This window comes from Apteryx mantelli, chromosome 2 (assembly GCF_036417845.1).
Source record: "Apteryx mantelli isolate bAptMan1 chromosome 2, bAptMan1.hap1, whole genome shotgun sequence".
In the NCBI taxonomy this organism is placed as follows: domain Eukaryota; kingdom Metazoa; phylum Chordata; class Aves; order Apterygiformes; family Apterygidae; genus Apteryx; species Apteryx mantelli.
In genome coordinates this window covers 125809275-125833275 of record NC_089979.1, presented here as the reverse complement: position 1 = coordinate 125833275, position 24001 = coordinate 125809275, and the positions used below count along the sequence as shown (strand labels likewise).

At 40.8% G+C, this 24001-nt stretch overlaps 1 protein-coding gene across 2 annotated transcripts in view; it reads left to right on the top strand.

Moving 5' to 3' along the window:
- Positions 1 to 11436: 11436 nt before the first annotated feature.
- LRRC3B (leucine rich repeat containing 3B) overlaps positions 11437 to 24001 on the top strand; it is a 46774-nt gene continuing 34209 nt past the window's right edge. The window contains exon 1 of one of the 2 annotated variants that reach the window (XM_067292467.1): positions 11437 to 11631. The gene's annotated coding sequence lies outside the window, so the exon portion shown is untranslated. The remainder of the gene's footprint in view (positions 11632 to 24001) is intronic. The other variant, XM_067292468.1, reaches the window with a different exon arrangement.

Sequence of the window (24001 nt, the reverse complement as noted above, 5' to 3'; positions counted from 1 at the left end):
AATTATTATTCCTTACAGCCACCTAGCAGCTCTCAGGAAGGTCTGTTTGAACACTTGTGACTGAGGCTGCATCCAAACAAGCAATCTTGTGGTTAAAGAGTATATGTTCTATTACCGGTTTCCTGAGTCATCCAATACAGTCATCTAATCATTTGATTCAAAGGCTCTAAATTAAAATTTTCAGCTGCATGGCTTTTAGCTTTGTGACTCCTGTTGAAGCCAATTCTGAATTCTGAAAACATAGGGAATAACTGGGACAGCAAAAAGAAAAGTTAAAATGCATTTACAATAAAGCGTATGCATTATATGATGTTTCTCACATGTATATTACAACTGTTTTCAAACTCCTATTTCTTGAAATCATTTTAGATTAATTAGTATTTAGAAGACTTGGTTTTTGCTGTGTGTAATGACCAAAAATGTTTAGTTAGTGAATTACATCTTTCTTAATCAATAGCAATTACATATACTTAGCTGTGACCTGTGCTTCTCTGCCAGATCTCAAAACACTTTACAAAGGACAGCACCAAATTCATCTTTATATCTCACCATATCAGATGACTCAAATGACTGTAATTCTGTCATCAACAGATATTTAAAACAAAATTCCCTGGAATTTCAATTGTTTACTGTGCTATGTTTGAACATTATTTTTACCCATTAGTATGTCAGCCAATATTGTAATATGTTTTTTTCCCTAATTTGGCAAGGCAGTTAGTTCAGATTAGACCTCTCCTCCTTTTCTGTAGTTAAAGACAAAGATGTCTTATGTGATATGAATAAATTCTGCAAAATCTAAAAACCTCCACATGCATTTTTGCTTGGTTTTGAGCCTGGCAACAGTTGAGATCCTGAATTTTATTAAATTGTCCAAATAAACCATTACTCTTGTACCAGTGGGTTGTGTGCCAAATAGTAGCCTGAAGCAAAGCTGCTTGGCTCCATTAAAGCCTTGAACTAATAGGTTCATAATGAAAGCAACAACTCAAACTAAACTGTAAGAAGCATGGAACTGCCTATTGCAGCTTTTATAAAAGAGGATATGTTGTTTCATTACAGTTCTCCTGTGGTAATAGAGGCCACATTTTTACTCACCCTTAAAAGGATGCACAATATTTGTGCACACAACTTCTACATGGGGAAAATGCTCGACATATTTAGGAAGTGCTACCCAACCGCTTCTTACATCTGAATATAAGGGACAGAAGAAACGTGTAAGATGAAAATCACTCCTTGACTTTAGGGAGAAGAAAAGGTCAAGGCGTCACTTCAGTTCTGTCTTGAAGGCTTAAATGAAAGAAAATTGCACAGGCCTATGCCAGCCCTCTACATAAGGACGGATGCTATTACAAAATGCAATGCAGTTTTGCATACCCAGTAGGAAACAGTGATAGACTGCTTAAAAAATTTGCTTCTTTGTAGGTCACATACAGATACATATCTTGCCTTAGTGATGACTTATAAGAACTTTCAATTCAGTTCTCTCTTTTCAATGTACAATTCCATATCAATTAAAGTATTTCTTTCTGCCCTGTTTTTTACTGACTGGCATTCTTCCTAAGACCATGAACTTCTGAACACATATGTATGTAGAGATCTTAGTGTCCAGATTTCAACCATTCATATCCCTCAAATTAATTTTTACATTTATCTTTATAATGCCTCTGTATGATCTAGCACAAATGGAGAACAATATTTGTACTAAAATGGAAAACAGAAATATAACTGACTCTGCAAGTTGCCATACCTGTTCTTCTTGACTTTTGAAATTAATCTGTCATCAGTTTTAGATAAATAATGCTATTTCAGAAATTTCATTAATAAAAACACTGATGTAGTTGATGTTTTTCTTCTGAGACTGTAGCATCCGTATATATGGTCTGTTGTTACTGTTCTCAGGCTGAGTTGCTGTAAGCACAAACAACATATCATCACTGGACAATAATTTCACCAGATCAAGGCTCTGACTTTGCCCTCTGAGGGTTGTCTGTAAGCAGATAATACTGTTGAAGTAGGCAGAGGAATTTACAATGAACCTCTTTTTAATTATCAGCCATAACTCTAGGGAGCTTTTCAAAATGATTCCTTTTTGAGTAATTTTAGTATGTTTCTAAAAGATTTAAAGTAATATAGGTCCAGAGGCAGAATAATATGTATTGCTATTTTTAAGTGCCAATGTAAAACCCCAGCTGCACATCTTTGTATTCATACTTTATTAATCAGTCCATTTTAATGTCCTCACTTTCTTTCTCTCTCTCTCTCTCTCTCTCTCTTATATTCTCTTCCCTGCTCCCTGCTCAGCTGCTTCCCAGAGATGATTTTAAAATTAATTCTAATGATTTTAGGTACTTTTGATACGACTATCATCACAAGACTGTTCTCTTAGTGAAACTAGCAGTTAGCTGGCAGTAGTATTATTTGGGGACCTTGCCTCATTGTTTCCTCTAAGCTCAGACATCATTGGCAAGAGGCAGGCCAAATCCTTCATCTAATCCTGTTTGTTTATTTATTTATATTTTAAATTAATATGTTACAAAATAATAACAACAAAAAGAGTGGCTACACCTCAGCTGTAACTGATCAGCTGTATTTGAGATAGGGAAACCATGGGCTCCCCTGTGGACCACTTGGTCTTTATAATGACTAGCCCTGCCTTCATTCCTGGCAACAAGAAAAACCCTGTGCCCACTGTGAATTTGCTGTGGCCTGTTGGGTGTTTGGGGCAACTGCTCTCCTCTGCTTAGTGATCAGTTTTGACTAACAGGTTCAGATACTCCACTGAGCCTGAAAGAGTTCTTGGCAGACCATTGATTTTAAGCGACTCCGAGACTTTCTGTGTGACAGGCATTAGTGCCTTTCAGCACTAATAGTTAACAAGCCCTCTAGTTAAAATCTGTACATTCAACTAGTTAAACAAGAGCAAAAAGTCTGATTTTATTGACAGACAGAAGGAAGGAGGCAATTACGCTACAAATGTTTCTGCTTACTTGATCCTCTTTCTTCTTTTACAGTTTTACAGTTTTCCTGGATCACTATGGATATATCAAAAGAGTCAGTAATTTCAGCTTTGGCAGTTTGCCTAGGATCAGTGCCTTGTAATAAAATAATCCCTCAATGGGCTTCTATGGGGAAAGACGTGCTTTTCCCCCTTCCCAAAAGCACAGAGACACTGTTTGTGCTTCTCATGTTCCCACGATCTCTGGTTCTTTCATAGCATTGCTCCATTCAGTGGCAAAACTTGTTGCAATGGATGTTTCCCTTTGGATGTTCTTTTGTGGAATTTTCCTAAAATAGAGGATGTTGTAGAATAGTTACTAGAATCCCAGAGTATGTTAAATCTCTGTCAGCTTTTCTTCGGAGCTTGGTTTATGAATGCAGAAAAGCACACATCTTCTTAGGGGCTTCAGTCTTGGCCTTCCCTGATGTCCAGCACTGAAGAACAGTAGTATCAATTAATAGGGATCTGATAGTAAAAATGGCATTTATATATCACTTTTCATCTTGTGAGCAAGATTTACTTTGAGAGTAAATTGTATATACCTTCCCATTTTATCTAGGTGGAAACTAAGTCACTAAGCACAAGGGATCATTTAACCTATAGGTTTTTTTCTACCAATGTGTCTGTTGGTATTGTTAAAAGTGTCAGTCAGCAAAGGACTTAGGTACATATTTAACTTCAAACTCTTTAAAGAGTTCAGTTGAAGTCAGTGGCAGTACTCCCAGTGCATGATATTGAGCAGGATCAGGGTCTTAGGTTAGCAGCCTCTCTGGGGCATACCATAATTCTTTTTCTATTAATGTAAAATGCCATGTAAATGCATGGCAAAATACGCATGTTCAGTAAATAGGAACAGTAGCTCAATGGATTTGGTTAACAGTTTTCTAAATAACATTAGGACAGATTATTTTAAAAAATCAACCTATAATATCAACTTGGTTATTTTGGAAGACTGAATAGATCCTGGGTGCCACATGAATTCTTCAAGAGCAATCAAGTTTTTGTTAGTCTTCATGATATCATATACAAAGTAAGAAATATCTTCAATATCCCCTGAACAGCATCTCAATTGTCCAAGTCTGGAATCAATACCTTTCACATTATTGTTAGTTGTTGCTTGTTTGCTTTTTTTAATCTCTTTTTCTTTTGTTTCAGAAACATACTAAATCTACTAAGTTTCTCATTTTCTGCCCAGATGCCCTACAAACTAACTCTGGGACACTGCTGCTTGCTTCTTATATGTCCCATCATAAACAATGGTTCTGTATACTAACCTTTTTCCACTGAGCTATTAAAAATGACAGGCAGAATTATGCAATAGGGAATTTGTTTGGAAAAGAACTACAGAGCCAATGTGAACTTGATTTGCAGTCTGTACGTATACTCAATGAGATGGGTCCATTTCTTAAATAAATCTGTAGTTTAAGCGAAACCTGTGATAAATCTAAAGCAAGGAGAATATCTTGATGAGCTGAGGCAATAATGTGTCCTTGCTTTTTACCCTCCGGTAACAAAAGTATTTATAATTTTGCTATGATGAGCATTATATCAAACTATACTTACTGTGCAGTGCAGATTGCCATGTGCTCACATTTTGGGGAGCTGTAATACCATGGCTTTCTTGTTTTGTTTATGAATAGTTCACAGTGTCTAGTAAGTGTTACACTTATTAGTGATTAATATAACACTCATTTTATATGTATATTATTGAGAGTCAATAAGTCATGGAGATGTGCGTCTATACCGGCATGATACATGTACACGTGTTTCTGTCATTTCACTAGAATGAGTTGGTTTTCTTTCCTTTCTTTCCATGACTCTTTCGGTAAGAGATTAAAAACAAGTTATCACTACTACATATAGGAACGGTTGATTTACATTTATTCAGTAATAGTTTTCTGTATGGAGCTACTTTTAACTCCCAGCCACAGCAAAACTTCATGCCGCCTTTCTGAAAGCTTTGCTGGAGAGGGTGTTATCTGAGCTCTCCTCCAGTGATCCTGAGCACCCTCGCTTGGCATTGACAGCAACACAGGTGCAACATCTCATACCTTTCGGCCAGAAACCTTCAAAAGTCTATTTTGAATAGGGCTTCTTCATGACCAAGCTGTCTGTCTGTTCTGCACTTTCTGTCCTACAGCTGCAGGCAGAGAAGGACCATGAATGGTGGAAGCTGTGAGGCCAGGTCTCTTCTATTAAAGGCAAGCAACTCTGAAATGTTCTTCCCATGCATACAGGCAAAGACATGCAGGCAAACGGCACTATTTTGTGTTTATTTCTTTTTTATGTTTGGACTTGGTTGTTTCATTTTTGAATTTTCCGTGGGTTTGTCTGTCCCTGGCCAGTGGGACTGCAGAGTGCTTCCTGCTTGTGACCGTTGTTTAAACGCCTGCTTCTTGATATTCCCAGGACTGCTGGAAAAATAGGGTCTGTTATTACATTATGTACAAGTTTTACATTTCCTCACAATTTAAGGCCAAGAGAGATCATCAGATTGTCTACTCTGATGTCTTGTGTATCACTGGCTATTTAGTGTTGCACATGTACCTCAAGGTTGAGACAAATATTTTAGTTAGCCCATAGTATTTTAGTTCTTGAGACTAGTAAGACTCTTGTTTGTCTAGAGTAGACACCAAGGTACCAGCAGGGCCTGAAATCCCTGCAGTAATTGAGAACTGATTAGTCATGACAGGCCCAGACAACCACAGAGTCAATCCAGGCAAAAAAAATCCACCACCCTTGCCAATCTGAGCTAGAAAAAACTCTACTGCTTCTGGACTTGCCTTAATTCAAACCCAAGCCTCAGATGTCTAAGATAATTTTCTGCATTGGTTTACTCTATTCCTGGCTACAGTAAAATAAATAATCTATGCTTCAAGGGAAGGCAAAAACTTCTACTACAGAATGTATGAGGCCAAATATCCTCTGGGAGGAGCAGGGAAGGAATTCTTCCTCACACCTGCAGGCAGCACACAGGAGCTCTCAAGGATGGGATTTGATTAACTCATTACCTTAAAGCCAAACGGCAAATAGCTGAGTAGGCAGGGTGTAATTCAAGCCATTTTGTTTTAATCATAATGGAAGAAATCGCACAGATACGTCATTCTAATGGGTTTAGAGCTAGATGGATCACCATGGGATCTAGCCTGACTTGATCCTCCTTCCCTCCCTGTTCGAGGCCACTCTGTCCATTACAAGTTCCCCTAGAAGCTGAATTAAAGTCCATCTTTAAGAAAGACAGCCAGAGTCTTTAGGACAAGATTAAGCAATGGTGAATGCACCACCTCTTTTCATAAGCTCTTACAGAGTTTAATTACCTTTACTGCTAGAAAATTGCATCTGATTTCAAGGTTGATTACATCTAACCTTAAACTTCCAGTCACTGGATTTAGTTGTGTTTTTGTCAGCTGAAGTGAAAAAGCTCACAGCTATCTGTTATCTTGTTCATGTATTCTCTCAGCCTTTCTTCAGTAAGTGGAATTTGTCCAGCTCCTTAAGCCTCGCATCTCAAGACTGGTGCTTGACTCCTGAAATACTTTGGATTTTCTCCAATATTTTGTCGTCTTTCTTAAAGTGCAGATGGCAGAACTGTGCTTGATATTTTGGAAACATGCAAGGACTGTGTTGAGTCCTTTCCACAGCATTGCACTGAGATCTCATGTCAGGGGTGATTATCTATAGTAATCTCTTTTAGTCATTCTCTGAGTCTCTGCTTTCTGAGACAGTGACCATTCCCATAAGTTTTCTGGTTCCCAGAGGTATTAATTTACATTTGACTGTATTAAAATGAATTTAGTGTACTGGCTGTTGGACAGTGATCATTTAAGCAAATAATTTAAATCACTGCAAAAGCAATATATCTTCTTTATTTACTCTGCTAAAAGACACTGTGTCATATGCAAGCCTTAAAAGCAAAGATTTTATCTCATGGCTGAGACTACTGAAAACAATACAAAATTGTATTAGATGAAGACTGCTTCATGACCGTGCTGGGAAAGCTCCCCATACTGAAAAAAAACTCCCCATTAAAAGACTACATTTTGATATTTGTCAGTGAGACACTTCTTAATCCTCCTAATGTGTGCCCTGTTAATTCCATGTAATGCAAGACCTGAAATCAAAATGTCATGTGGTATTAAGTCAACTGCCTTGCAGAAATCCAAGTATGTTATATCAGTACAGCAGCTTTTCTCATGCAGACCTATAATCTTTTAAATAAATCTCCTAAATAAACAAAAACTCCAAAACAGGTATGTCTGACAGATCTAACTTCCATTAACTTGTGTTGATTAGCATACGATAAATTTATTCTCCAGTTCTTTTTCTAATATTTAAGTATCCCAGAAACGCAAGCTATTTTGTGAGCAGCCCGAAACACCAATTCCAAGTAATGGATGGCGCATAGCAGAAACATATTTTCACTGCCTGTATTTTCCCCTAAATTAGAGCTAGGTGGAGTATGAGCAGAACTAGTCGAGCTTATTTAGAACTGCTGTTTCTGTTTTAGAGCTAATGAATTATTGACAATCTATGGATTTTCTGTTATTTAAAACAGAAACTCTGTTCTACAATAGAGTGCAATTCCTCACTATATAGAAAAGGGAGTAAGTGCAAAACTAGGGAGGTCTTTCAAAATGATAGAACTTAACAGATGCAGGAAAACAGAAGCTATGAGTACTTCCTGAAGAGATTATTTAAACCCCAATCCTCAAATCCTGTAAGAGTAGCAGTGCTTAGAAAATCAAGATGGAATTCAGAACTATGGAAATTGCTAGCACAAGGCTTAAGGGAGATTAAGTGATGTAAAGGATTTGTGCTGGCCCTTTGCAAAGCTGTTTTTTCTCCATTATTAATCTTCTTGGGGCAAATCCTTAGCACTTACAAATGCATTGGCAGTGCCCATGGGCTGAGAGCAGTATGAAGATTGTCAGCATCGCCAACCTAGAGAGCCAGTAGATACCCAGTTTAGGAATATGGCTACGTACAGCACAAACACTATAATTTGTGTTGCTTTTAGCATTCCCAGGATGCAACATTACACATTTTTTGCTTCTCTAAGACTCTATGCAGACTGCTGTTCTGGACCCTCCATATGTCCTTCCTTTGAGAATAGAGTAATCCCAGCAAGAACAGGCTAGTGATATATCTCTTTGCGCTGTCCTCTACAGAAAATCACACTCCAGACCATGAACAGAAGAAATAGTCTAAATTCCTACAGCATGTGCTGCTAGAGGTGAGAAAGTTGGGAGATGTAATTCTTTAACATATCTACTTTTAGCATATGGATTTCATACCATTGCCAGCTGTGAAAAAAAGTAATCCACCAGTAAAAGGAATGTAAATTAATGGACAAAGAGAAGGTCACTTGATTTATCTCAACACTGGAAGAAGCTGTAATTTTTGCTGATTTCTGTACAAGGTTATGAATATCTGGGAAACTTAAAGGAATAGATTGTACCAGATGATTCTTTAATTTACCCATTGAAATATTTTGTTAATGTTTATAAATTTTTAAGGATCCAGTCCCATAAAGTCTTATTCTCATGAATAATCCTTACTCACAAATAGTCTCGCTGCAGTATATAGGTTTATTTGCATTAGAAAAAATAATTTGTGTAAAGGTTTGTAGTAGTGGGTCCTTAAATATTTATAAATACTGATCAAAATTATTTTATGAGGTAAACTGAAGAACCATCTGGCATCATCTATTATTTTATGTGCCCTAATTTTCATAAGTATGTGTGCAGAAGTCAGCAAGTATTAGCAGTTCCTTTCCTTATCTGTGGGAAGCCGAATGACCTTCTCCTTCTCCATTAAACTTATATCCCTTCCTATTAGAGGATTAATCCTTTCACTTCTATTCATCATGTAAAATGGACAGGTCAGCTAATAACCTAATGAGCAAATCTGCTGGTGGGTTTGCTCATGGAACATGTTCTCAAGAGTTAAAAAGTTTCTTCTACCTAGAAGAATAATATATTCTTTCTACTCCACACACAGCTAACAGAAGGGGCATGATATCAGCAGTATTTCAGTTCTTAAAATCTGTGACATTTTTAACAGCAAGTAGCTGTGCATCCCTTCATAGTAATTTTCTCCAGTAAAATGACTTTTTTGTCTGCTTCAAAGATATACCAAACACCCATTAATTTCAGCTGAAGTTACAGATGCTTAGCTGCTCTCTGGAGCAAGTCTTTGAATGTAAGGAAGCAAACCAGTGGCTCCTGTACAGCTGGTCCAAAAACTTTTTATGAGCTGCAATTCCAACAGAAAGAAATAAATATTTCTACCCCACTGTTAGGTTCTTTTCCCCTCAACACAAGCAATCACACTTCAGTTCACAGGATGAATAACATCATGACTAATCTAGTAAGTAAAGTTATGCAAGCTAAGATTTGTATTCCTTTATGTTTTTATGCTATGTAACTCTACAAATGGTTCATTCTGCAGAGTACAACTAGAGGTTCAGTTTTAAAGGGAAACTGACCCATGGAAGACATGGCATTTTTACTTAATCAAAGATTTTTTTTTCTGTTGAGCAAAATGAAAAGCAGATCTGCTAATCTTTTTCCATTTAAAAAAAATATTCAACAGCAGCAAGCTACTCCAAACAAGCAGGTTTGCAATGTCTCTGAGGCAGGGGCACAAGCAATCATGTACATCCACCCTGGGTGCTGCACCCAGCTGTTGTGCGCCTGTATTCTGAAGAGTGAAAATATCAACACAAGCTGAATTTTGGATCAATGGCTGCTGCACATCAGTTTTTGGGTTCTCAGCAATGATTAATATTCTTCTATTGCCTTAAAATGACTCTAAGTTGGTTTCAATCAAAGGAAAGTCTGAAAATCATGTCCCATTGCAAATAACATGGATCTGTCAGTCCAGTCATGGCTCCTTCTGGGCACTGACTTTGTGGCATAACCCAGCACACGCTGACCAGGAATACATGCTCCCTTACTACTTTTTCGTTTTTAGCTGGGTATGTCTTCACAGATTGGCTAAGTCAGTGAGTGTGAGGAACATCTAAGAAACTGACAAAAGTGATTTTATCAAGTTTCCTCATAGTACTATTTCCGTTTATACTAGTAAGAATGTACAGTGATAAGCACACCTAAACATGCCACTGAGCTAATCTGCAAATATTCCTAAGAGCAAAAAAGTAGGATTTGCTATAATACAAAGGCCTAGTCCTACATAACCTTGCCAATATAATTCAGACAAAGTACTTCGGGGAGTATTTGCTTGGGCAGAGATTCCCAGAGCTGAGTTTTAATGATGGAGAATGGAATTTAGCAGTGTATTAATCACATATTTTCCCTTCCAATTCTCCCCCTATCCTGCAAAGGCCATCTATTCTATGGCCATAGCAGGGATCCTTCTAACCCAGCACTCTTTTTAACAATGGCATATATGGACATAACATTTTTGTATAGGTAAGAGGCAAAAAACCCCCATGGAAATCCAAGCCAATTCATTTTCTGTTCTATTTAGCATCTCAAAAGGCAAACAAACCAGCTACCAAGGAGAGAAGCATCTTTCTTAAACCCTTCCATGCAGCTGCTGTAAACTGGAGACAGATAACAGAAACCTTTGCTGCACAAAGGTTTACATTGCACAGCCAGAGCGGGAACGTGCGCAGCAGAAAGTATGTTTGAGTGAGAGTGGCAGCACCTGCTGCCATTGCCTCGAGCCTTTGACAGTCCATGCAATTGCTGCAAGGTAGAGCATTTCACAGAAGTATCTTTCTGAATTAGAGAAATCATCCTGGCAAGAATCGTGGTAGAGCTAAAGAAGGGCCTGAATGGTCCTAAGCAGGAGGTCGGTCAGGTTAAGTGCAGGGTAGGTTCACCTATCTCGGCAAAAAATTGGGCGACATCAGGTTTGCCAATCAAATACTATCTGCCGGCAATACTCCCCCCCCCTTTTTTTTTCAGTAGGACTAGCAAGAGCAAGTAATAGAATTCATGTTTTGTTGGGGAACCGGGAAGGCACTGGGGAGAGCAGCAGAGGCTTTCCTGCATGCAAATAAACTCAACGCGCGCCGGCGCGGCTAGCGCTGTTCGCAAGGCAGCAGCGATGCTCCTTGACCTCGCTGGACCACCGCGGGGCCAGCATTTCGGGAGCCGAAGCGACCCGCGGGAGAGGCCCCCTGCCCCTGCGCCTCCTCCGCCGGGGCAGCCCCTAGAGATGGGGGGCCGGAGCCCCCCGCAGGGTGCCCAGCCCGGGGCAGCTCCCCGCGGCGCGCGTGGGAGCCGGAGGGGAGTCTCCTCCCTCCCCCCACCTCCCTCCCTCCCCCCCTCCCCGCAGCCGCAGCGCAGGGCAGGAGGCAGCGGCGGCGGCGGCAGGCAGAGCCGCCCGGCCCCGCGCCCGGCGGAGGCAGGCGGGCGGGCGGGCGGCGGGCGGGCGCTGCGCAGCCGGGCGCTGCCCCCGCCGCCGGCAGGCTCCGCCCGTCGCTCCCATGGAGCGGCGGCCCGGTGCCAGGTGAGGCAGGGCCGCCTGTTGCGCCGCTCCGGCGCGGGGCGAGCGGCCGCGGGGGCGCCGCAGTGGGGCGGCGCGGCAACTCCGCGAAGTTTTGCGGGAAGGCGCCGCCGCCGCCGCCGCCGCCGCCGCCGCCGCCGCCGCTGCTGCTGTGGGTAAGTTGCGGCTCTCCGCGGCCGCGCTGGGTTTTGGTGGCGCCGCGGTAAAACTCGACGGGGAGGGAGGGAGGGAGGGAAGGGGCGAGCAGCGCTGCCGCTGCGGAGGGGCTGCTGCCGTGGGCCGTGTCGGGGAGGCGCACCGTGGCCAGCGCGGTTCGGCGAGGCCCCGCGGAGATTCCCGGGTCCGGCCCGCGATGGCAGCCCCAGCGCGGCCCGGGAGCGGCGGCGGCGGCGCCCCGGGGGCGCCCAGCGCCGCGCCGCGCTCCGCCGAGGCGGGGGAGGCGGCGGGGGACGAAGGGGCGGAGGCTGCGGGGAGGGGGTCCGCCACCCCCGCTTTGGAGCGAGCAAGGGAGTGGGACCTGCACCCCCGATCCCGTACCAGAAAGGAGGAAAGAAAGGAAAAAAAAAAAAAAAAGGAAGTCCCCCGGCATATCTATATTTTGCAAGGCGCCTCTTTGTGGCGCGGGGCGGGCGGCCGCGGATCGCGCCGCTCCGCTCCGCATGCAGCGGCGATGAGTGAGCACGGCGGAGCCAGCGCGGGGCGCGGAGCCGGCGGGAGAAGATGAGGCCGAGGCGCGGGGGGGGAGAGACAGAGAGAGGAGGAGAGAGGGGGGAAGACGCTGTTTGTGCTGCCTCGGGATTTTTCCACTTCACGACCTGCCAGGACCAGTTGCTACGGAGCAGACGGCGATGGCTGCGCTGGGGAGGAAAGGGCCGCTGCTCCTCTGCGCCGCGGCCGCAGCTCGCCCTCAACGCGAGCAACAAATGGCAGCGGGGGGGGGCTGGCTGGTGCCGGGGGAGCTGCGGCCACCCCGAGGCCCGGCTGCCCCCCCCCGGGGCAGGAGGGCTGGCGGGGAAGGGCAGGTGCAGCCCGGCCTGCCCCCGCCCTGCACAGCATCCCGCCTGGGTGCTGTGCGGGGTGCTGTGCCCCTGGGGCCGGGGTGATCCGGCCACGGCGTGGGGCCGGGGTGCCCCGAGCAGGGCACCACCGCCACCCGCAAGCCGGCGAGGAAATCTCACCGCGGCTTGCAGCAAGCGGGTACTGAGCTGCGGTGAGAGCGTGTGGTGCCCCAACTCCCAGAACAGCAAGCTGCTCCCTCGTCTTGCTTACGCGCCCAGAAATTCCACCCCCCCCCCAAAAAAAAAAAAAACTGGAATGCAGAGGTGCCAGAGGTAATGTTTATCTCCTTCTTGGCTTCTTCCTTCAAAAATAAGATTAGAGGGTATTCACTGGAAAATACTAAAGTGATTCAGGCTGCAGTGTGCCTCCCGGTCTTTCTGAATATCTCTAGACAGCAGAAATGGTGTGATTACAAAATAAAAATGGTCAACTTGAAAAGCATGAAATAACCAACTACTCGGTCAGAATGAAAACCAGGTAAATCACATTTAATGCTAGTGTCAACAAAGTGAGCACAGAGGCATTTACATATGTATGAAAATGACAAAATAAGCTAATGTTTTTGAGACGATTGTAATTATTTAAAAAATAATAACCATGAAAAGATGTTAGATATTTGCAAGGAAAGGAAAACGAGTACCTTTAGAGCCTAAAACTTTGAATAGAATAGCCTTTTCTGAATGCTGAAACACAATTGGCAACAATTTGTTCTGGTGGCAATCTGTCTAATGATTTATACATTTAAATTGCAAGGTGTGTGTCACACCCTACTGAAAGTGGTAACTTGAAGGCTTTGGTATAGAACACTGCAGTGTTCTTATGATTTACATTTTGATATTATTTTTAGTAATTTAATTAAAAAGGATAGACACACGGTGAGCTTGTAGTTTGATTTAGAGGGAAAGAACAAAGTAATTAAGCTGTGGAATAAACTAATTTGCAAAGCCTTTGCTGTGTTCAGGGTCAGTCTGCTTCTAATTTTCTAGTTTGGGCTCTAAATAGTAATCTTGCTTGGAGTTAATGGTAGCAGCAGGATTGCTTAGCTGTTTCTGCAGCCCTTATTCGTGCAAGTTGCCTGGGGTTTCTATGGGATTACTCCTACAAGTAGGAAATGCTCGTATGACTCACGATAGCAGGATTGGGCCCGTTGTCAGGTGGTCCGACATACGGTGCTATGTGAGGACCGCGCCTATTGAAGCTAGTGAGAGGGCTTTGACTTCTGTAGGAGCTGATCTTGGGTTATGTCCAGACCTCTTGCATTTATTCAGCTACTGCTGATGGGTCACTGAGCCCAGATCTCACTTTCCCTGAGCTCTGCTGTAAAATTTGCCCTGACTTCAGTCTGGGCAAGATGAGGTGCTGGGGATGATTGCGGTTTACCATTGGCTTAGGGCAAGTTGAAGCTGCTCAGCATCTTGGAGATCAGGCCCTGAGTGAATGAGGAGGATCGTATCGGCATCTATGAGTAATCTGTGGGTTTTGCCCCACATGGGAGACTAATTGAAAAAGAAATATCATTTGATAGGCATATATGTTTATGCCCTGGATCCAACCTTGTGCTATTAAAGTCCATGAGAATTTTGCCACAGATAAAAACAAGAACAAGACTTAAGGAAACTCTTGTGGTTTGCCTCTACAGTGTGCTTTACAGCGGTCCTTATTTCAAATCTTTTGAAAGACAGGAATTTTTTTCTCCTTCCATTGAAAGCATGTTAGAACCTGAGTAACTTCAGAGCAAACATATATGTCAACTCAAGAAATAATCTCCGAACAGCACAACTGAAAATTTTAAAATTAAACTTTATTTAGAAGTCCAAACTTGGACGTTTAAATTCAGGGAAGATGTTTTGCTTTATTAAAAAATAGGTTTTTGACTCAGTTAAATAACAAGACACTTTTAAATCTAGCTTTTATAGATAGTTTCTGCGACTTCAGTAGGAATTCATCTATCAGTAGTGCAAGAGATACTTGGCTCACTGCCAGGATGATTTTAAATGTTTTAATGAAATGAAGACTCTAAGAAAGCAGGAAAACATGTAGAAATATTTATTACTCTTTCAATTAATTAGAAGATCAGCTAAGGATGGTACTTTTTTCGGAGTGGGATTTGCAATCACAGGCTTTACATTTAACTGCTGTCTTTGTTGTTGACTACATGCATGGTCTTTGGATCAGTCCCCACTTGAGAATCCAGATTAAATTAGTGTTCTGCTTCTAGTGAAATAATCTTTATGTGTTTGGTTTTTTTTCATCCAGGATACTTTTTATTAACTATAAAGAAAACTTATGAAGCTATGAAATTTAGAAACTTACAATGCTTGAACAGAGCCTTATTTTAAAATGATGATGAGCATTTTGAACCAAGAATAAATTACTGGAGTTCATGGAATTTATAGCATTTACCTTAGCTAGTTTGACCAACTCTTTTTAAATATTAACTTATTAACTGTAAATAACCTCCTGAAGGTACAGATCTGTTAGAGCGCTTCAGTGCTGGCGTGAATCAAAAGTTAATACGTCTGCAGAAACTACAAGCCATAAGGGTATAGGAGTCTCTCAGCATGTTCAGAAAGTATTTTTAAAAGGGTTAGAGTCTGTAAATACATCCATGAACATGTGCCTTCTACTCTTAAATCCAACACACTCTAGGTTAAATTGCATCAAATTTAGTAGTCTTCTCTTCTTGTCGATTTAAATCTCAGCTTCTTGTTTTAATACAGTGCTTTTCATAAGGTAGTTTCTGTGCTTCCTCCTTTTCTGGTGCAGTTTGTTAGTATGGATGTACAGCAGACACATGAATATGTCGCAGACAAAAAGAGCAGTATGATGTGCTGTCAGGTTTACCTGCTGCTTCATCTGAGCTCATGATCTAGATAAACAGTTGCCAAACCTACTGTTGTGGAGATCTTGTTATTTGACAAAAATTTAGATGTGTGCTCTTGCTTCATGAAGATTTCCACGTGCAATTGGTGTCTGTACTTATAGTCGATGACTTGCGTTGTTTACTCCTATAGATTAAGCTGCATTTATAGCCTGAACTGGCATGCTTTACATAGAGACTTCGTTTGGACTTTAAAGAGTAAATGCAATACTTAACTGCTGCTGAACGGAAAATGTAACTTTTATTGTTCTCCCTGGATTTTTAAATGCTCTGTTTCTGCCTTCGTCAAGCAGAATTTTTAGATCAGCTTCTTTCCTCACTGACTTCAACACTGGACATGAGAAAAGTCCTTACCATAAGGATCAGCACAGCTCCCGACTCCTGCATTCCCTCAGCCAGGGAAAGTCAATGGTAGCCGAATTAAAATGCGTTTTCTCTCTCTGGATGGGTGCGCTTTTATAGGGATGAAAGAGAGAAATGGGAACAGAGGAGGAAGGCCAGATGCAATAGAAATAGCGGAAAAGTGAGAGACAAGGGAAAGGTGTGGGCTGACATGGGCTGTTGCCTTTGCTCTTTGCTGGGGATGAAGTCACTGGTTGGGGCCAGCCTGGCCCGTTGGCTCAGTTCCCTGCTGTGCCACAGCCTTGCGGAATGACTTTGGAAAGGAGGAAAAGATGTTTTGGCTGAGCAAATTTAGTAGATTGCAGTGGGAGTTAGAAGCCTTGCTGGGCGCGTGGACTTTACTTTTTGTGTGTCTCAGCTTGCCGCGGATAAAAAGATAACTGGTGCTGGTAAAAGGCCTTTTCAGAGCTACGTTCAAGTGGATAATTGGAATTTTTACTTAAACAGAGATGAAAATTAGTGCTACAGATCTTGACATGCTTGATTAAGGTTTACCTCTACTTTTCGGAGTCAGTTCAACTGGTTAATGTGTGTTTAAAATACATTTCAGTCCTGCTTTCGTAAGAGTTTTATAAAGGTGTTAACTTGTGCTTTGAAAAGAAGAAAGTTGATCTCTACCAGCTAAATAGTACTATACAGATATGATAACAGGAGGAAGTGAGAGGAAAGATGATAGAGATGAGAGAGAGCAGATAAATGGGATGCTATGCAGGCTTGGAAGCAGGAAAGCAAATGGAGACTATTTAATTATTTAAGGAACAATAAATGAAGAGACTGGTTATAAAGTAACAGTAAAAAGAGAGGCAAACAGAATAAACAAATTGAGAAAGGAAAACAACACATAAGGAAAATAGATGGACAGGAAGGGATGGGAGAGAATGGATCTTTTTAATTTTTCCATAGAGTTTTCATCTGGAAAATAATCTGTATATTGTAGTACTTACATAACAGCCTGCATTTTACTCAAGTCATGGAAGTCTGACAGACTTTTCTTCTGCCGGGAGGTTGCTTCATAATCTGTGTTTTTAAAGGTGGCATGTCGTAGTGACAGGCAGTCTTAAGAGATGTACTTTGTGGATGTTGTTAGTTTTTAATGGTGTTTTCATTTTCTCCTGCTCTTCTTTCAAAGTAGCAGTGAAAGTTGTCCTCCCCTTTCCCTCCAGACATATAATATCATTGATTTCAAAGGGAATATTTAAGCTGCAAAAGGACGTGACCCACTTTTGGTAAATTGTGAAAAATTAACTAAAGATATTTTGCATGTAATGATCACAGGCATTCAGGGTATTCAGCATTTTGTAAGAGTGCTTGAAGGACTGAGTACTTAATACACTTGCATTGAGAGTTAAAGGGAGATGTGAAAAACATGTCAGGGTTGTTTCACTTATTTAGATTAAAAATGTGTTTCTTGGGTACAATTTTCTTCTCTGTATTCTTTATATAAAGTGGTGTTACAATACTTACAAAGTATACATTTTTATGTGCGTGTAAATAGTCTTCAGCAAAAGGGTGGAGCATTTGGACATGCAAATGAGTCTATGCTGATTGCTATTATAGAAGACACTGTAATTAAGAATACCACTGGGTGTACAATATTCAGTTCATAAAACTTGTCTTCCTACCTCAAGAATCATACATTGATCATGCCCTGGGATTTTCTTACGTGAGTACTTCTTCGTATTAGAAGAACTGGAATAAAAATTTTGTATGAAGTTGCTTGCTAGATCACATGGATCACAAAATAAGTTTAACACACCAGTATTTTAATTCTTGACTTCCTTACCTGTTTCCTTCATGCTGGATAATGAAAATTGATGCAATCTACTTAGACTTGTATTTAAATTATTTTTATTTTTAATTCTTCATGTTGCAATATTTGTGTATTGTATTTAATATGTTGTTACTGAAAAAAAACCCTCTTCATGCATGTATGAAAACCAGATTCTGTTATAGGCTTTTTAGTCTGAAGTGTTATTCTGAAATGGTGGTGTTCTATTTTCTTCCTTGTCGACAAAAGTGGTATTTGCCAAGAAAAAAAATCCTGAATCAGTAAGTGCAAATTTGGGAGTTGCAGAAAAGAGGGAAAATGCTCAAAGGCAGCTAACAGTTCACAAGGTTGGGAATTGGGAAATCCAGGAGGCCAGTCTCTGTAGCAAGTGTGGCTGGGGTTTAGGGTTTTTTTCTAGATATGCTACAAATGACCTGATCTTTAAAATGTATCGTTTCATCCATATTGTTACAAGTGACTTATTGTTATTAATGTGTCTAAAGAGAGAGCGACCCTTAGTTCTTTTTTCCAGCAATGAAGGTAACAGAAGTACAGCTGCCATCGCAACATTCAGATAGTCTGATAGAGTTTCTAAATGTCCTTTCTGCCCTTGTTTTCAGCTTTGTTGACTCCAAGTCATTGAGAAGAGAATTGGTAACTTTTGAATAGTCTATTTTTAACAAAGTTTATAATAGAATAGAATATTACTGTTCATGAATATATGTTGGTCCCTATCCGAACGAGCACTTAAAGCTAAGGACTGTATCAAAGGTAAATCACTTTAAGTACTCATTTTCAGATTTTGCTGCTGGCTAAGCGTCTGGTCCTGTTCATTAGATAACAGTATAGATCATTCTTTATTCTCTTGCTACTAGAATATCTCTTCTTTTATAAGGTGGGAAATTCCAAACTGTAATTCAAGGGAAATTGTCTACATTACACTATAAAATAGGAAAAGAATGGAAAAATTATTGTTTTCTAGAATCTTCAAGCTTAGAATGAAGCAACTATGAAAACATCAGATTATAGCATCTCTCAGAACTTCAGCTGCCAGTTCTTAAACACTGCAAATAGATAAAGCATACCAATTGAAATATATTAAGAACATCTCAGCTTTGCCTTAAAAGCAGCACATGGATGAAAGTAGGCAATAGGCAATCCTTTTCCTTTTCCCTACTCAAATAGGCAATCCTTTTTCACCAATGTATTGAGTCTGCGAAGATGAGATGTCTTGTCTGTACAGAAGACCAGATTTCTGATTCCATACTTGTTTTTAAGCAGATTGTTGTCTCTGATGGGTTAATCCTTTATTTTTAAAAATTGTGTTGGTCATTCTCTGTTTCCAAAATCTTTCAAAGTTTTTGCCCTTTGACAGAAGATGCACTACAGATTGTATACATAGTCCACTCTTCATTTTCATCAATTACATGGTGTGCTTGTTGGCAGCTCTCATGCGTGAATACTTATTTTGCTAGAGTAGGAGATGACAGGATTTAGACATATAAGAAGCCTAAATCTTTGGCTCAGGAAAGTCTCCTGATGGATACAAATGGTATTTCATAACTTTTGATCCAAAAACTTTTCTTGCAAAGCGGCATGACTGTTCATGGGCAGGTGCTCCATCTGTACAAATACTGTCTAATTTGGACCATTCAAGCTTAACATTTTTCACTATCTGCCACGTTTTCAACAAATTTTCTCAGTTCTTTAAACAAGTGTGAGGCAGCAGTGTGGAACAAAATGGACAGAGGCCAAGCACTTCCTTAATTATAGCAGATTTTTTTAACACACTAAACAACAACAGTCCTTCTCATTGTCATACTGCATGAACAACTATGAACATATCAGCTGCATGCTGTTCTTTTGATCTGTTTTGTTTAGCAATAATTGACATATCCTCTTTCTTTGTTCTCTGAGAATGGCTTTTTTTTTCACAAACCAACAATTGGAATATTTGCTACTACACTTTGCCATTGATTTCAGTTCCTCAGTGCATATTTATTTACAAAAAGCTGTTGTGCTTGATAACTTTCTTTATATGGAATCAGACTGCCAACCAGATCCAATAAAAGATTTTTGTGTTAATTTCAGTATAAGTTTGTGTAAAAATACCTTTCAAAATTGGACTTTCTGTACAACAGTATCACTGCACCACAAACATACTGCTGCAGAAGTCTAGTCCCAAGCCAAGAGAAATTCTCTCCGTTCAGTGTCATCTTAGTATTGTCGTCGTGACATGCACAACTCACCAGGTGATGCTTTGATGATAAGTAACTTGCTTTAAAAAGCTTATGGATGTTTGATTTAGCTGGTGGAATCATTAGAAAAACATGAGGTGAATGAGGACTCTGCAGGTTGCCCTGGTCTGTATTTTTTTCTTGCTGTAGAGTTGCAGACGGGTAAGTGGTGGCTTTCGACATATGCTCCAGAAGCAGCCTTGCTGACTGGAATTACTGTGTCTTGGTTGGTTGTTGTTTTAATGAAGCCATTTTAATCATGTGTGCTAAAACTGCTAGTTTTCAATTCTGGTTCTGAAAGCTGTGGATTGCTGCCTTGAATCCTGAATTGCAGAGTAGCACTTTCCACACCCTTCATACATCAGTAATTAACTTCATTAGTGCAAGGTAATGGGGAGGTAGGGGCCAATTCTGTGACCACATGTATTCTTCCATTTACTTTGCTACCCTAAGCAGCCTTCTCATTTGCAGTGAAATAGTTACTGTGGTAAGATGTAGCATACAGCATACCGGTCTGCAGAGTCAGGGCTGCTCACCCCTGCTCAAAACCTTTGCTTCCAATGTGATCTGAACAAGTTAGCTGAGTCAGTTCTCTCTTCTGCCATAGGTTCCTCACTTCTTTGAGAGTATTATTAATGATTTTCTTCTAAAATTATTTAAGGAAAGTTGTTAAAAACACTGTTGAATTTAATAAATACCTGTTTTGTAACAGAAGTTGCATCTTTGCCAGTGTAGAAATGATGGATGTAGGCAAGAGCTAACGTGGCTTCAAAAGCATGCAGTCTCAGCCCTTCTCTTTTTGTTGTTACTGCATTTTGGAGCATTCAGTTGCAGATGAAGGGGACTGACAGGGTAACTTTTCAGTGACTTAAATCTTTCTCTATCAGCTGCAGTATTTCATTTCTAAAAATTGGCTATCGGGGAAGTGCACTTCACTATTGCCCTCTAGAAAAAAGCTTGCTTGTTTTTAATTACTGATTCTGAGCTTGAGTTCAGCTGATGTCAGTAAACATAGGCTGACTGCTGAGACAGGAAGTTCACGGTAGTGAGCACTGGAGACTAGTCAGAGGTAGACTTCTTACTAGCATTGACAGAGAACTCAGGCTTACTGTTTTCAGTCATACACGTTATTGTTCTTGGAGTTACCTACTGATGATCTTGGATAAAAGGGATGCTTCTGGAAATAGTTCCATTTTGGGCTGAGAAATTAGCCATAAACTTTGTTCCTTCTCCAGTATTAGACTAGAAGTTTTTATTTGACAACTTAATAATTGTACCTAAGCTGCCTTTGAAAATATTTAGTACTTGGATTTTATTAGTTTTGAATATATTACTTTTCAAAAGAGTTTTTATAGTTCTTGCTAAATAAAGAATGAACCTGGAAAAAAAAGGAAATTGAAAGTGAGTGCTCTGTCTTTGCTTCCAAGATAAAATCAATATAAAAATGTTTAATTGTATTATCTTTTCATCGTCTTCACACCAGAATGGGGGGAAAAAAAAGTCTGTGAAAACCTTTTGAAACCTGTTTCATGTGCCCTAGCCTTTCTTTTTCAAATTAGAGAAGAACACTGTATTCCTCTGATGTGATAAGAAGGATATTACTATTCAACAACTCTGATAACGGGAAAAGAAAACACTGTGTTGAAAGTCAGGTACCCTGCTGCCATACAGTAGCAGTGGTGCTGAAGTCTTGCTTGCAGTGTTGTACGAGGAAATGGGCTTTGGCGTTCACGCTCACAGCAAAGCTCCTGTCCCAAAGGCAGGACGGACCTGCATCCGTGTCAGGCCATTGCTTTGGGGAACAGTTTTAGCTTCAGGGGCTGTGCTCGACCTTGTAAAGTTCATGTTGGATCCTTATGCTGTGTTGCAGTTCCCCTTCCTGATGAAAGCCTTTGCTTTTTAATTAGGGGGTTGGCCATCAGTGGAGTGTGTTTGCCCAGCCTCACAAAAAAACAAACAAAACCCTCAAACTCTGTCCACAGTAACTCACTGGGAGGGAAGGGATTGGTGTTCCTCAGTTTGGGCTTGTAGCCATCAGGTTTGGAGGTGATAGGAGGGGGAAGTGCTGTCTGTAAAGAGCTGTTAGGGACATACCAGATCATACCAGATCAAACACCTATGTAAGAAGGCCCAGCTAAAGCCATGAAGGGCGTAAAGGATGGCTTAGCCTGACCAAACTGCTCAAACACAGGGTTTGTCTGCAGAGGGAGGGAGGAGGCAAAGGTCAGGAAATGTTGGAACGCTTTCTGTAAGAGCTGTAACTCTCTGGTAGGTGTAAAGGTAAAACATCCTGCTAACACTAACGTGTTTCTGTGCTAAAACTGTGATTTCTTTCTTGCCAGCCCTGTTAGAGAGGCATTCCTGCTCCCAGAGCAAACTGTCATTTTGGGCGTGCACAGGATTTGGGGATTTGCTGGGGCTGAGACACGGGCACTGGTACAAAGGCCAGGTTGTGGAGGCCCTAATCCCAGGGAAGCTTCTTGGACAGGAGCTTTGTCTCTTGGCGTCTGCATGAAGGACTCACAGCTATGAGTAGTAATGCACTTCCCTGAGAAGTGGTCATCTAAAAAATTTGTTGGAGTCATAGGTTGAGCTTTTCTGCAAAAGATGAGTTTCTTTATCGGATGGATGGCTGGTTCAGGCTGTAACAGGAATGATGATCAATTTTCAGTGCCTCCCGTTGCCAAATTTAGCTATGCTTCCTGCACTCTAAAATACTGCCTTTTGAATGTTTGACATGAATATTGGCAGGGTGAGTCGGAGATGTTTTTAATTGCCACAGTTTGCACGAGGGGTTGAAAGTTCTGATTCAGGGCGCGAGGAGCCCTCCTTCTTCACCAGCTTCCTGAGAAAAAGTGCTCAGCTCTTTCCCCTTAGTGAACAGTTTGTGGGAATGTGGTAGATGAACTTTCAATTTTCTGAATAATGGTGGAGTCCCATGTGCCAGTTGTGCAATATGGGTCTAAAATCTCTAACTTGCCAGGAATTTCCTTTTTTTTTCCCCCCAGAACGTGTGAATTTTTGTTCTAGTTTTTCTCTGAACCAAAGTCATGTTTAAAGAACAAAGTCCATTAGAGATGTTGCTAAATGTTGGCACAATAAATAAAAATAGTTTTAGAAGATGTGAAACAGCCTAAGAGGTCTGAAATGAGAGTTGTATTTCTTTCTTTCCTCAAGGGAAAGTGACTGTTCTGAATAAGAAGGTAGAGTATTCTCAAGTGATAATTTAGAAAAGTTTTCAAAAGGCTTAAACAAGTACAGCACTTCTACATTTCCCCATAAGGACAGCACTTCTGCATTTCCCCATAAGGGTGAAGAAATGTTTTATTATAACATAGCAGTGTAGTGAGCTAGTCAAAAGAAAACGTTGTGTAATTTTCTTTGCAAATATTTGGATACTAATGAGAATGTTTGGAGTCAATAACCTTTTTACTGTTTTCTTTCTGTCTTACTATCTCTCTTCCCTTTTCATTGTTGCTTCTTTTTGAAAGTTATGTTTTCCCTCTCTTTAAGGCATCAGAGGACTGTTCATGCTCAGAGGTGCATCAATTTAATGCCTTGTGTGGGGTAAGAGTTGCATGGAGCAGGGTAGCAAAAGACTTTCAGTGAAGGTGCCTGGAATGAGTCCTCCGTTTTTCCCTTCAGAGCTGATGAATGAGACAGTCTGTTTAAGGACGGAGCTGGATTCGTGTGGGGAAAAGGAACCACGGGAATGCGTGTAGGTTCAAATCTGAGAACAACACCCAGGACTCATTAAAGGTGTTCCCATTACTGTTTTTTTTTTTGTTCCCATTTAAAGATTTGAGGTAAAACTGTAATTCTGAGTCCACTGAGGTTGCTTCAGTTAAAGTGGGTGTAAGCCATAGTAGATTTAAGTCTATAGTGTGCATGCTGTCTCATTTTGTGATAGACTCTTGCAAAATCATAATGAAAATATCTTCAGAATGGATATTATTCATACTATTTGGGACACAGCATATGTCCAAATGGGAAGTGAGGTATTGTTCCTTATCTGTGATATAAAAATACTTGAAATAACTATTTCCAGGAGTTCAGTATTGAATCTGTTGAATTTATATCTACCCTTGTCATCTGACAGGCTACTAAAACAAGATTCTGCTCAAAATGATAAAAATGACAGTCATACAATACATCTCATTCCTGCAGAACGCTGCTAT